Source organism: Falco naumanni, chromosome W, assembly GCF_017639655.2.
Source record: "Falco naumanni isolate bFalNau1 chromosome W, bFalNau1.pat, whole genome shotgun sequence".
NCBI classification, from domain to species: domain Eukaryota; kingdom Metazoa; phylum Chordata; class Aves; order Falconiformes; family Falconidae; genus Falco; species Falco naumanni.
The window spans coordinates 24,437,631-24,453,400 of NC_054079.1; the positions used below are offsets into that span (position 1 = coordinate 24,437,631).

General features: G+C 40.1%; 1 long non-coding RNA gene across 1 annotated transcript; it reads left to right on the forward strand.

Annotated features, from left to right (window-relative positions):
• The first annotated feature begins 12,161 nt into the window (after nucleotides 1-12,161).
• LOC121080629 lies at nucleotides 12,162-15,678 on the forward strand. The gene is made up of 2 exons (XR_005825448.1): nucleotides 12,162-15,536; nucleotides 15,622-15,678. It is a non-coding gene; the product is annotated as an uncharacterized LOC121080629 (long non-coding RNA).
• Nucleotides 15,679-15,770: the final 92 nt, after the last annotated feature.

Here is a 15,770-nt window from a genome sequence, read left to right on the forward strand (position 1 = left end):
TACATTTTTTAGAATCATAGAATGGTTTGGGTTGGAAGGGACCTTAAAGATCATCTAGTTTAGGGGTCCTCAAACTTTTTAAACAGGGGGCTGGCGTGTGGATGAAGTGGCAGGAGGTCATCTGCGGCTGCTTGGTTTCCCCCCCCCTAACCCCCGGGGGGGGGGGGGGGCGGGGGGGTTCTGTAAATACCAGAGGGCCGGATTGAGGACCCTGGGGGGCCGTATCCAGCCCACGGGCCATAGTTTGAGGACCCCTGATCTAGTTCAAAACCCCCCTGCCATGGGCAAGGACACATTCCACTAGATCAGGTTGCTCAAAGCTCCATCTAACCTGGCCTTTTCTTTAGCTACACAAAATATATGCAACTTGTGCACATGTTCTCATCTAAAACACACCAGGGGGTGGGGAGGGGGGGCAGCGCCCTTAAACCTTCTATCAGCCTGAAGCTGGTGTCAGTAATACGTATGCTTATAAACTGGAAGCTTCTGTATGAATGCAACTAATACATCATTTACAGTTTACCATGAAGATATGAAGAGCTTTACCTTCTTTTATGCCCTTAGTATGCTTCCAATCATCACTCTGTGGTGACGCAGGTCGAGGCGGACTGAAAAGAAACACTATGTCTGTGTGGCTGGGTTCAGACAAAACGGCCTTTATTGTTTATACAAATATATACTCTTAGACAGTACATGTGTCAGACCCTGATAGGTTTTTGTGTCCTTCTTCTTGCTTGCTATTTGCTGTTGCTGTAGGTGCCCGTATGCTGCGGTTCTAAGTTCCGGTTCTTCACATCCTGTTTACAGACCTGACAATTTGTGGCTGTCTTAAAGGTACACGGCTAAGTCTCTGAAGTCAACTAACTTGTCTGCAGACCCCAACATCACTCCAGTCACCTTTCTGTTGAATATGTCTTGGCATAAAAAGACTGAATATGAGCTAGGAACATAGCTTTTTTAAAAAAATGCTTTTCATCTTTATTACATTACCAAAAGAAAAATGCAAAAATCAGTATTAAAATCTAAATAGTTCAAGTGAATAATAAGAAATATTATTTATAACTTTATTACTACAGGAAAAATATTTTCTTTGCTAGCAGGTACCCATTCTAAGTAATAATTTAACACCCAGAAGATAAAAATTTGACCAGGTCTATAAAACAAATTCTTATATGTTAAAGACATTTAAATAAAATCTTAATAGATTAAAAACCTGTTTTAAATATATTTATAAAACAAATATCTTCACAACAGTTAAATTGGGTGAGTTGGATTTGTGGTAACTTTTTAAAAGGAAGATGAATTAAGATAATCTAGTAATTATCTAGCTATGTAACTAAGATTACATACCTAGATTAGGTAAATTAAGCTATATATAGTTGACCTTTCTTGGTTTCATCTTAAATAGCAGTAGCTGTTGCTGAAGCATAGTCAAAATAAACCTCAAAGCTTATTATTTATAACATAATAACAAATTAAAAGCAAAGATGAATTTTTTAACTGTTCAATCTTCACAACTATACAAAAACATTCTTTCACTTTACTGCAAATGAGAATTCAGGTAGGTTCATCTCTTTGTCCTCTTTAGTCTCCAGATTAAAAAACAAGGAGAAAGGGTAGGAGAAACAGCTGTTGCACTGAAAACTTCATATTCCAGAATCTCAAGACCTCAGTTTCTTCTTTTCCCTCTCTGCTAGTGAAAGACTGGAAAGCTTGAAGCTAGACAGACAGTTAACTGTACTGCATATATGAATCAGAACAATGTCTTTCTCCTTTTTTCAGTGCTGATAATTACTGATAGCACAAGACAACTTTGGAAACGAGGACATCAAGAACATAGGGAATTGCTGTGAAACAAGGCAATAGCGGGTTTTTATTATTATTATTAAGCAGCACATGTGAATGGTGCTATCAACTCGCTTACTGACTAGCCTTCTGTATCATTAGAGGAATGGAGTATAGGGGTGGTACAGAAGAGATCTTACTGCAGCTTTCCAAAGGCTGAAGGGCTGCTAAGGAGAAGCACAATCATTCCAGAAAGACCCTTCCAAAGATTACTGCATCTCAGTAAACTGAGTGAAGATGCAGAGGCTTCTACAGCGGAGCCATTTGACAAACCTAAACATATCACTTCCCAGGAGGTAAACAGGATGAAGTAGTGAGTTAGAAACGTCCAATTAAAAAAAACAAAATGTAGTGATGCTACAGAGTTATGAGCATCTCAATTTTAATATGAATTCTCTCCCTTCCCTAAACATAAATGGCTAAAGACATGCTAGGTACTTAGTGGGTGTTAAATGTCTGCTCTGTCCCCAGGAGTGTTTATTACTGAAGTTTGTCAAAAGGCAATGTTAGGAACAATCTGACTTTAGACATTCTGTTCAACAGAAGGCATTCGCTTTTTGATTTTCTAAATTATTGATTAGCAATTGTTATATTTATTAGCATTACTTTAGTTGTAAACTACTAATTTAGTTAACTATTAGTTTTGATGCTGTTCTTTTTCTAGAAACTTTTAATGCAGTGGCTTTTTCAGATATTTTTTTTTTGGTGGAAGGTTATTCCCTTGGTAATATACTTGCATAAAGTAAGCGTGATCTTGTATCTCAAGGATGTTATTAAGAATTAACTCACTTTAATTTTCAATCCCTTTCTTAAGACTTTACAACAAACTAAGTTTTAATAATCAATCCAGCAGATATGTACACCTCATCAACTGTGTTTATTCTGTGTCATGGATCATTCTGTTCTTTAACTACTGTTTAGGCAAACATGCATTTATCATTTAGTTGCTTAATACTTGCAATATATAACCCAAGTTTGGGGGAAGGGGGTATTTTAGGACTGAGATTAGTAACAATATAGAATTTGTAGTTGAATAAGCAAGCAGCAGCTTCACAGTGAGAAGACCGGGGAGTTGCAGAATGAGCTTCCATTCAGAGGTAGGTTTAGTGATTTCACGGTTGAAAACAGTTAAACTACAAAATACCACAAACAGAAGGGTACAAGTATATATAAAGTATTTTTTGCTTGGGGTTTGTTTTTTTTTTTTAATCTTTAAAGTGAGGTGCTGCTGCTGTCCCTTGGAGGTTTATAAATTTCATTCCCATTAGCAAAAACTGAAAACAACTCTGAACATAATTCTACCCTATCAGCCTCTATATTTTGTTGGGAAATTAATAAATGTACAATAAACTTATTTCTGAGGGGAAAAACCTGATGTAGTTTTATATGAAAAATATGCCATAGAAAAAGTTGGAATTAATTTTTCTTTGTTGTTGGATAAGATTTTTCTTGAAAATATGGTGAGGAAAAATTACAAAATAAATATTTTGGAAAACTCACACATGTATAAATTTATAGATGGATAGTTACAGATGGATGAAACCCCAAACAGGAGTTCGGAGCCCAGGTCTCTAAGGCCACTTTGGAAATTCCAGGTTTTTTTCATCTTTATTAAAAATAGTTGAGGAAAGAAAAATAATTACACATGACACATTTCAAAGAAGAGAGATAATTCTAATAAGTTACAATTAATTCTGAATTTAAATCAATAATGCTGAAAACTAAGTACAGTGTAAGAAGAAGTACAGAAACTTAGGCCAGAATTTAGATTTATTTTATTTCAAAGTCATAAATATCAGTGGTTTCAATTTTACTATGTAATTATTTCCTGAACAAGATAAGATAGTATCCTACTATCTGGCTCTGGAAGGACTTCAAGTAAAGCTCAAATTGATTATACTAATTAAATTTGTGGCTGTTAGAAGGATCATCTTCGCATTTTATGAAAAAGGAAATGGGTTTTCCCCAACTGCCAAATATATTTTTTCTAATCCTTAACAAAGTTTTGTCTGTATCTTCAAGGCCATGAAAAAGATTCATAGTAGCATCAAAACAGGACTGACCTGGTTAGTCTTCTCCTTCCTGTACACAAGCTCAACAGCTAATGAACTCTCATAAAAATCACAGAAGGGGGAAAAACAAAACAAAACTCCTTCAGTGACACCGATTGCCCGCAGAGATTTTTTACAGACATTTACTAATGTCCATGTTTTCAGTTTCTCTACAGAAAAAGAGTTTGCAAATACAACTGTAGCAGTCTACAAACATTTCAAATGCATTTATACAAGAATTCAGTAAACAGTCAACATAAATACTATTTCCTCCATCAAAAAAATAAATTATTGAAGAAAGGTTGCTTGGCTTACAACTATAATACATTTTAAAAGGGTCAAGTTGAGTGCTAAAATGTTTGTCATAGTTTAACATCAGCTGGTAACTAAGTACCACATAGCCCCTTGCTCACTTCCCCCTCCTCCTGAGGAGTGGGGAGGAAAATCAGAAAGGAATGTAAGACTCAAGGGTCAAGATAAGAACAATTTATTAGGTAAAGCAAAAGCCATGCACACAAGCAAAGAAAAACAAGGAATCCATTCACTACTTCCCATTGTCAGGCAGGTGTTCAGCCATCTCTTGGAAAACAGGGGTCCGTCAGGCATAATGATGACTTGAAGAAGACAAACACCACAATACCAAACATCTCCACCTTTCTTTTTCTTCCCTCAGCTTATATACTCAGCGTGACATCCCATGGTATGGAATATCCCTTTGGTAGTTTGGGTCACCTGTCCTGGCTGGACGCAAGCAGTTCCAGATGGCTTTCCAATAGCCCCATCACAGGCCACAGCTGAGCCAATCAGCTAAGTTTGTGGCACCTCTGTGAAAACATTTAAGAAATTGCAGCAAATGTCAGACAGGTAGAGGAGGAAGAAACAAAGAGTGTGAGAGAAAACAGAGGGAACACTAAGGTCAGAGGAGGAGAAGGAGGTGCTCCACAGCAAAACATGTATTCTTTGCAGCCTGTGGTTGACCCACATTGGAGCAAAGGAAAGGCTTGAGGAGAAAGGAACAGCTGAAAACCCCCTGTGTACTGACTTCTGCTCCTTTGTGCTTGCAGTGCTCCTTGCCTTGCCAAAGGGACTGAGTGTAACCTGTGGTGATAATAAGTGGGGGGAGGAGTCTGGAGTGAAAGAGTGAAGTTCAGCATGAGAAAGGGGTGAGGAAAGGTGGTGTTTTAATGCTTGCCTTTTTGTTTCCTACTACTTAAATCAGTAATTATTTTTTAATTGGTAATAAGTTACTTTCCCCAAGTCAAGTCTGTTCTGCCTGTGACAGTAATTGGTAAGCAATCATCTTGTCTTTATCTCAACCCACAGAGATCTATACGTCTTATGATTCTAGATGATTACTCTGAGGAAGCCTCATGAAAATGTGCTCCACATGTGAATCCTGAAGAGAAACAAAAAAACCCATGTAGGCCAAAATATGAAGAAGAGAGGGATGGATAAAACCACCGCATTTTTCTGCATAATAAAGCTATCAGGGTTAAATAATGAACAAATGGCAGACAGAACTGACATGCTTTATAAGTTTTGCTTCCAAAACAACCCCAAAAAAATCCAACACGCTTTTCCAGTAAAAATTTGTCTTCACTTCAGCAGCCTGTCCAGACTGCTTCTGTGACTGACAGATTAGGTAGAGTTCCCTTTTCTCCTCTGAGAGGCATTCAGTGGAGGAAACACAGAATGGTACTTTCACCACTGTCTTCTGTGTGGTAGATTTTTTCTCCCTTGTTACAATAACTCTTCAGTATCTTGAACACCCTTGGGTAACCAAAATACTCCTATTGGTACTTCTCAATAATATTGTTTTGTCTTTTTCTAAGGTTAACCAGCTATTTAGGTATAACATCTAGGCCCTGTGGCAGTATGGTTATGGGTGGCAAGGCTTGTGGGAGAATATGGGCAGGAACCTAGAAAGGTTGCCACCTCCGATGATCTGGGACTTCACTCCCAAACAAATGTGGGATCCTGATGAAGTGATAGACTGTTTGAAAAAAGAATGCCTTGGCTATTTCAAAGAGGCACAACTTAATGCACTGTGATGGGGCCTGGCCTATGCCTACTAAGCACCTGTTCTGCAGCAGAGCAGTCACAAGAACAGGGAGGTGAAGAGAATGATATAAACAAGTCAAAAGCAACCTGATCCCTATCCCTGAGTGAGCTGTGAGATATGCGGTGCCTTTGACACTGTTTCCCACAGCATTCTCCTGGAGAGACTGGCTGCTTATGGCTTGGACAGGTAAAAAACTGGCTGAATGGCCAGGCCCAAAGAGTGGTGGTGAATGGAGTTAAATCCAGTTGGTGGCCGGTCACAAATGATGTTCCCCAGGGCTCAGTATTGGGGCCAGTTTTATTTAACATCTTTATCACTGATCTGGATGAGGGGATCGGGTGCACCCTCAGGAAGTTTGAAGAAAAAAACAAGTTGGGGGGGGGGGGGGGGGGGGTTGATCTGCTTGAGGATAGGATAGCTCTTCAGAGGGATCTGGACAGGCTAGACCGATGGGCTGAGGCCAATTGTATGAGGCTTAACAAGGTGAAGTGCTGGGTCCTGCGCTTGGGTCACAACAACCCCATGCAATGCTACAGGCTTGGGGAAGAGCGGCTGGAAAGCTGCCTGGCAGAAAAGGACATGGGGGTGTCGATGGACAGCTGGCTGAATATGAACCAGCAGTGCGCCTAGATGGCCAAGAAGGCCAATAGCACCCTGGCTTGAATCAGAAATAGTGTGGCCAGCAGGACTAGGGAAAGTGATTGCCCCTTTGTACTCAGCACTAGTGAGACCACACCTCAAATCCTGTGTTCAGTTTTGGGCCCCTCACTACAAGAAAGACATTGAGGTGCTAGAGTGCATCCAAAGAAAAGCAACAAAGCTGGTGAAGAGTCTAGAGAACAAGTCTTATGAGGAGAGGCTGAGGGAACTGGGGTTGTTTAGTCTGGAGAAAAGGAGGCTGAGGGAAGACCTTATTGCTCTCTACAACTACCTGAAAGGAGGTTGTAGTGAAGTGAGTGTCAGTCTCTTTTTCCCAAGTAACAAGCAATAGGACAAGAGGCAATGGTCTCAAGTGGCACCAGGGGAGGTTTAGATTGGATATTAGGAAAAAATTATTCACTGAAAGGGTTGTCACGAATTGAAACAGGCTTCCCAGGGAAGTGGTTGAGTCACCATCCCTGAAGGTATTTAAAAGATGTGTAGATGTGGCACTTAGGAACATGGTTTAGTGGTGGACTTGGTAGTGTTAGGTTAATGTTTGGACTTGATGATCTTAAGGGGGTTTTCCAACCTAAATAATTCTATGTTTCTATATGCAAAAATATTTCAGCTGCCATCCAGGAGAGCAAATTATCAGCTGGTTGCTCCAATGCTAGAGCCAGTGCTTTGGCTACTGCTGAGCAGTGCTCCCACAGCATCAAGGCTATCTCTCCAACATTCCCCCCTCACCCCCAAAGGCTAGTATACGGGGGATGGGCAAGAGCTTGGAGGGGGCATAGCCAGGACAGCTGACCCAAAGTGACTAAAAGGATATTCCATACCCTATGATGTCATGTTGAGCAATAAAAGCTGGTGGGAGAAGGAGGAAGGGGGGACATTTGGAGTTATGGCATTTGTCTTCCAGAACAACTGCCATGTGTACTGAGACCCTATTTCCCAGGAAGTGGCCGGACATTACTTGCTGATGGGAAGTGGAGAATAAATCCTTTGTTTTCCTTTGCTTCCACACGTGGCCTTTGCTTTTCTTTATTAAATTGCCTTTATCTTGACCCACAAGTTCTTTTTCATCTTATTTTCTCCCTTCTCTGTCCTGCTGAGAAGGGAAGTGATAGAGTGGCTTGGTGGGCACCTGATGACAAGCCAAGGTCAAACTACCACAGTCCTTTTTGGCTCCCAATGTGGGGCACAAGAAAATGTCAGCTTTGTATTAAGCATGCTATAGTTATAGTAGTTATTAAATGGCAAGCTTCTGTGCAGGTCATGGAGTTTGCTGGCTGCACTGCTTATCTTTTTATTTTGCTGAGCTTGAGAACATGTTAATACAAAAAATGGCTATGTGCTTTGCCCTGGCATTGATGCCCTTGCTGTTCTGGGGAGCTATCTTGTGGAGAGGATGAGGGAAGATATCTTCCTCTTCCTAATCAGAATGGATGTGGGTGGTTTTATTATCCAGGCTCCCGAGGTCCTTGTTCACCCTTACATGAGCAGTTTAATACTACTAATTAATACTGCTGACATATTGTGAGGTTTGTGGAATCTGGTGGTGTCTTGGTGTAAGAGAATGTCGCGACGGAGGGAAGACACAGTCACTCAATATGAGTGATCAGCAGACTTCGTTTATTGTACCTTACAGTCACCTTTTATGCCTTGTTTTAATTAGCTCATACATATTACAAAAGTTAAGCTCATTATTGGTTAGTTGACTAAATACCAAGCCCGCCCCTTGTTTCTCTTCTGTAGTTATCTGTTCCCACCTGCAACATTCTTTTCCCACCAAAATCTTCCTGTTATTGTGTAACAAGAACAGCCAAAGACAGTGTATTTTGCTTTACTTCAGATAAGCTGAGAGCGATGTGCATTTTTGTCCAGCCAGCTGGACTATGTCTATGAACTTTTTCAGCTAGCCAGTTATCCACACATGGGAAACTGGGAGTGGACACAGCCAGGACAGGTGACCCAAACTGTCCAAAGTGATATTCCATACCATATGATGTCATGCTGAGTATATAAACTGGGGGAAGAAGAAGGAAGGTGGTGATGGTGTTTGTCTTCCCAAGTCACCATTACGCCTGGTGGAGCCCTGCTTTCCTGGAGATGGCTGAACACCTGCCTGCCGATGGGAAGTAGTGAATGTATTCCTTGTTTTGCTTTGCTTTCGTGGGCGGCTTTTGTTTTACCTATTAAATTTCTTATCTCAATGCGTGAGTTTTCTCACTTTTACTCTTCCAATCCTCTCCCCCATTCCACTGTGGGGGAAGTGATCAAGTGACTGCATGGTGCTTAGTCACCAGCCGGGGTTAAAGCATGACAATTGCTTTGATTCTAGGCATTGCCTTTGCATATTTAATTAAACCGCCTTTATCTTTACCCACAGGTTTTTCATCTTATTTTCTCCCCCTGTCCTGCTGAGGAGGGGGAATGATACAGCAGCTTGATGGGCACCTGGCAGCCAGCCAAGGTCAGCCCACCATATGGTGGTGGTTGTGCTCAGCCAGCAGCCAAGCATCCACACAGCTGCTTGCTCCCTCCCTCCCTCCCACTTCCCAGCAGGACAGGGGAGAGAACAGGAAGAAAAAAAGCAAGAAAACTCATGGGCTGAGCTAAAGATAGTTTAATACATGAAGGAAAGAGGGGAAAAAAACAACCAAGCAATGGAAAGGCAATCACTCACCACCTCCCCCAAGCATACTGATGCCCAGTCGGTCTCAGAACACCAGCCCCCTTTAACCAGCTCCCTCCAGTGTACACTCACACCCCTTCTCCAGTCTTCCTCTGCCTCAGTTTTTATTGCTGAGCATGACATGATATGGTATGGAATATCCCTTTGGCCAATTTGGGTCAGCTGTCTTGGCTGTATCCCCTCCCAACTTCTTGTCCACACATAGTCTGCTCACTAGGGGTGGCAGAGTGGGGAAAAGAGAAGGCCTTGATACTGTGCAAGCACTGTTCAGCAGTAGCCAAAACATTGCTGTGTTATTAGCTACAAATACAAAACACAGTACCATATGTGCTGCTATGAAGAAAGTCAACTCCATCCCAGCTGGACCCAATACATTCACTGTTTAATATTGGAATAGAATTTTTTTTTAACTCTTAACTTGTGCTTGCTGTCCTTTGCTGATGATTGGCTGATTGTTTGGGGGATTATATTCCTGTAAACATTTTTCAGCTGTTTGTCCTACAAACCAATTAAGTTCTACTGCAGTTCTATCATTCCTGAATGTGTTCTCTGTTCTCATGCTTGAAGTGGTTTTGGTTTTGTACTAACTTTTTGAAAATAATTTGATCTATGATTTGGAATAGTTGATGTTTTCTAATTAATTGGACATTTTTTGAGACTCAAACTGTGCAGAACTTTTAGTTTTCACAAAATTTGATATTTTCCAAGGATTACACTATAAGCTAAAATGTTGATATGCTTTTAGGAACATATGAGGCAAGTGAAATTGGTGAAAATGTATATTTGTGGAAAAGTGCACAGGGAGAAAGTAGTAAAACTGTGCTTATTGGTTGTTGCTGCTAGTTTGTTTGAAATTGCTGACAGTTCCAAACTGTAAACACTTCCAGAAATCTGTTAAATATAGGCTTTATCCACACTTAAAATGTTGTAAAGGAAGACCATTGATTTTACTACAACAAAAAAGGCAGGGATGGTTTTTGTCAGTGTTGTTGAGAGTTGTTTTATTTTGCTCTATAAGCTTTTATGGCTAGTTTTATTTTTAAAATGTTAGTGGTGGTTGATGCTTTTTGCAGTTGAGCAAGTGAAAAACAAGTTATCCTGTCCACTGAGCTTGCAGTCATTTCTTCCACGTAAGAAAAGGTCCTTGAACTTTTTCTCTTTGCCAAGGACCGAAGAGGGTCCCCCATGGAGAGTCGGCCAAGTCACGACAATCACACCAATATGGCTACATGCCATGCTCACTTTATTAAACAAACAGGTCATATTTATAACTTAAACCAACCGCTCACATGACTCTACACACAGGTGATTGGATAAAAGTTTCTGGTCACACGGGCGTCCGTGTCGCTGATTGGTGAGCATGCTGCAGGCGCCTGATCAGAGTGTGCCGATAAGAGTGTGTGGATTTTGCGGTTCCCAGGACCTGAACCTGGCTTCTTGTTTGTGCATAGCTTGTTTTCTTTCTCACACTGCTTGTTCCCAGGACAATTTAAAGTTGCTCTGCAGCTTCAACTAACAGGCCTGGGTTGTCCAACCCGGACAGTGGTAACATATGTCCTTGGTCCTTTAAAAATCCCTCTACAAAGGACAACTGGCAATCAGCAAAACCATGTGGTGTAATACACAGACAGGAACAAACTCAGAGTATCCTCATCTTTAAATTTAAATGGAAGATCTTGTTTATTGACAGGAATGGCTGGCAGACTATAATTAGCAAATTATTTCTTCTTTCAGGCCTTATCTTTTTGCCTGCACTCAAACTTCTGCTGAACTGAACAAGAGTTATGCCAGTGCTTTAGACCTTTTAAGTCTGCAATTTTGACAGTCTGCAGAATAGACACTGTGTAGACTTTGATATAAACTATGCTGATTTTCCCCAAATGTGAACCCAGTATGTAATGATTAGTAGCCATCATAGCCTTGGGCGTTATGCCTTAGAAAAGTGTAGCAATTCAATAAATCTCAGCTTGTACCTACCGCTCTACTTCTAGAAAATAATGTAAAACTACAAATAGAAATAAATTTCCCTGAATTTCCTATTCTTACTGGGTGATTTCACAGTAACTATAAAGTCAGCATCTATCACATTTATATAGAGTTGACTATTTACTAGATGGTGGGATAAAGGGATTTGCTTAAAATTATTTATTAGTAAAATCCTATTGAAACTGTCAGTTGTGTTGTTGTCAATTTGTTAAAGAGTTGAGATCAATTGATTTTATTGGTTTGATTATCTGATTTTATAGAGTTATTTTATAGAATAGAAATATAGGAGGATAAAAATATATGTTGAAGAAAGTTATGATTATTTAGTAAAAGTAGTTGTGAGACCCTTTGTACATTTTGTACTAAGGCCAGAAGAATGGGTTGGAATCATTGTTGAAGCTTAAGTAATAATTTAGGGTTTGAAAGGTTTCTTTGTATCTAACTAGTCTTCTGTATATAGAAAGTATATTGAGATGTCAGAATGTAGGATTAATGGGAACTGGGGAGAGTCGACTGGAACAGCTTGTAGTTACCTGCCAAGAAACCGTGAACTTTAGTAAAAGGTAATTCCGGCAGGGGGAGATCGCGACCACCGACTCATATACCACCTACCCAAATCGTACCCCAGACCCATTTCTGGACCTTTCTAAGCTTTATTGCGCAGAATCAGATATGGGAGGAGAATATGTTAATGATTTTTGGGAAATGTTATGATTATGCATGAATATTTAATGAATATGTATGAATAAGTTTTATATATGGTGTCTGATTTTGAGACCCGCTCATGCACCCGGCCGTCAATAAAGAAGTGTCTGCTTATCTACATCACATTGGTGTCGATAAGTTCTTCATTCCGAGATTTCGGTAACAGTGTTATAGTTTACCTGTCCAATTAAATGACAGAGACTGGCCAATTAGAAAATTTGATTTATTAAAGCAAGCGACAAGTAAGCAAAACAGCGCTGGGTGGCCGGGGAGTCTCCTGCTCCACCAACGGCGCGCAAATTCAAGCAATCTGAGCAGCTCTTTTTATCTTCACGGAGGTTGCTTCTGACATTTTCAGTACGCCCCTCTGCTTCTTCTGTTATCGTGGTTTCTTGTCAGACAGGACATTCCCATATTTGGTGTAGCAAGATAACATTGTAGACATGTCTCTTCTTGTTAAATAGGAAGTTCTTAAGACCACCACAATGGGTTCGTTCTTCTTGCTTAACTTGGTTGATCAGCAAATTACCTTTAGTTACTTATTACAATTCCCCCCTTCTTTTATTTATAAGTAATTTGCTGATCAAACCTAGACAATACCTCACAAGCTGCATCTAATTCAGGATTTTCATTTGGTATGATTTTCATCTCTAGTTCCGATTGCTTCATCACCATTAGCTGCACTTTGTCCAACCTGCTTTTCACAAAAGTTACAAATTTATTAATGATACAGGGTCCAAAAGTCAGAACCAATAACAACATTATGAGGGGTCCCGCCAAAGTAGAAATTAAAGTAGTCAGCCAGGGTGACTGTGGTTGTAAAATTCTTTACCTTTAGCTTTTTCTTTTTACCTTTTTGTTCTTTAATGACTCTGTTGGGTCCCACTGCTTGTGGCGTTTTTAGTTCATGTTTCTGAATAAATATTAAGACCCCTCTATCAGTTCCAGGTTCCCAATATCTTATTCCCCAGGTTCGTCCTAATAGCCATCCGTGGTCATTAGGCTGCAGGATTTCTAGTATAACATGCTTACAGTTGCCAAGATGGGGGCCCTCTATGTGTCTATCCCAGCTAGGAGCTGGCGGATTGCATCCTCTGGGTCCCCATGTTATATTTAAAAATCTATTTTTAATGGCTACGTCCCAGTTTGAAGCTATGGTTTCACATCCCCAATATGCACAGTAATAGTGATTAGGGATATTGCAATAGCTTTTCCCTGGATACGAACTGGGGCAGAGATAAAAAGATTTTATTGCTCTTTCTCGTCGACCGGGTGGGTCTAGCTCATAAAAGACTAAATCTTCCAATTTAACTTGGAATTTTGGGGATCCGGCTGTCACGTTATACCGAACTTCTATTGAATCTTCCCATCAACCTAAGGTCCAATTGAAGGGTTGATGTTCATTTTTTTTTAAGTCATGGTAATCAATATCATTAATAGGATACTGGCTTTCATTTCCCCACTGTTCAGTACCTCTCTGCCTTCCTCGTCTACTCTTTTGCAGAGAGCAACGGGATATCAATATCTTCTCGGCAGCAGCAGGTAGTCTTCAGGGGAATTTTACTGTTATCCTGTCAATAATTTCCAAGGTCTAAAGAGTTAGTTATCTCTTAAATATATTTCCACCTGTTTGGTTGTTGTGCCCGTTTCCAGGTGAATCTTATAGTACACTGTCTTAAAACTCTATACCAGTCTGTTTCATATACTTCCCAAAGTTCAGGTAGTGACAGTTCCCATCCACAAAATAATTTACGAATTTCCGCTTGATCCTCTGGTCCCCTGGTACGTATCAAATCATTGTGACATTTCATACAGTAAGGTTGTCTCTTAAATGAAACACAGGACCAATCTCTATTACAATTTAGACATCGGCAAACAACCCAACATAAATGACTGGAAGTAGGGTGTTTTAAGTTGGGTATTCCCCGGAGATCTCCTGTTCTGGGTGATTCGGGTATCTCCGTCTCTGTGTTGTTTTGCGGTCAGCCAACAATGTTGAGACAGATAGCACAGTCCCAATAACGTCCTTCACACCACCCCGTGGCTCAACATTGCTGCTCCGTGGGTGGCATAGATAGAGATAGAGAAAAGATTCTGCCAGTTCTACAAAGGAGGTTAACAATCTTTATCTAAGCATTAAAACCATTTACCATAATCAATAAAAAATAACAGGCAATAACTAAAAATGACTAACAATAACTATAAATCCATAACAAACGTTAGCTAACAATTCAAAACTCAAACATGTCATAAGCTAATTTCAAAACATTATCATAACAGGATTACATAACAAAACAAAATAAAACATTTCTTAGCATATATAAGGTTTGTTTGTGGGGGTTAAGAATCAAGAGCCAAGAGGTGGGCATTTAAAAGGGTAAATTTTCATGCCCCTTTAAGGTTAGGCTGCGCATGCATTTTCATTGTGCAGTTTTGGTCAGGACATTAGCCTGAATCTTGACCAGGAAGGTCACGGACCAATTTGTTCGTCTCTCCACAAACAATCCTTATCATTTTGGAAAAGATGGGAGCAGGAGACGACACACTTTGTACGGTTTTGCTGTTCAGCCTTTGTCTCATCGTGACTACAGTAACCATCAGTATGTGCTTCTGTGAGTGTTTTTGGTCACACCAGTACAGAAGAGTGCGATCTCTTCCTCACAGTCCGCCCCAAGTAGTGGAAGCCATGGGATACCAAAGCAGAGTGCGAGAGACTGTTATATAAACAAAAGAAAACTGTTGATCTCCAGCAAAGTTACCATGTGACTTGTTATTTGTTTCTGTTCATCTTCGTCACCTCATGAAGAAGAATACCAAGGACCAGACACAGACTATCATGGAGGGAACAGATGGAGTTACCACCCCAACATTATTCAGGACTGTGCTGGACTCACGAGTGAAGAAGCCTGTTTTCCACCTCACATGAGACTTTGCTGGACTGTTATTCTGTTATTCAACTTCTAGTTCATGTTTGTTAATAAATTGTTATTTGTTGTTTACTGATTGTCAAATGGTTCATTGAAGTTACTTTGCGTCAAACACATGGTTTCCAAAATAAATCCAAAGGTTTGGGTAATACATATAATAATAACCTACAAAAAAAAACCCTAAAAACAACACTTATAACTATACATTCCACTTAAGTAATAAATGAACTATAAATACTATAGTTTCTTTAAACATTCCTTTTATATATATATATATATATATATGTATGTGCGTCACTATCATGGCTAGACTATAGGGATTTCGCATGCGTGGTCTTTCCAGATTTTTCCAATACATTCTGTGGGGTTTAAAACTGCGCATGCGCATGTTCAAAGGCATACACGATAAAAGACGGCTGCTGAGTGTCCAGATGAAGTCCTGGACCCATTTCCCGAGCTTACCACTCCGGTAAGTTTGTTAATGGTAACATTTATGGCACTATGGCCAGATGACAGGTCCTTGCTTTCAATGCAATGTTTTCTCACCATCAGACCGCCACGTCACCTGCCAGGGAGGAAGGGTCTGGAGTGCGCATTTCCCCCTCTGAACATCCCGTAAGGTGAGTATTTTTTAAACATCTAACCTGTATGGTTCATTATAGAGGGGAATCAAAACTTTTTTTTTTTTTTTTTCTCGTTGTTTAGGCAGAGGGTGCGTTTTTCTACTGTCACACGTCAAGAACATATGGTGGAGGTGGAAAAGTATAAAAGACGTTACCACATCCTCGTCTGTGCGTTCCTGATGGTTGTTTTCTTTGCTATTCTATTTGTATTCTTAATCAGCCTACATTGTA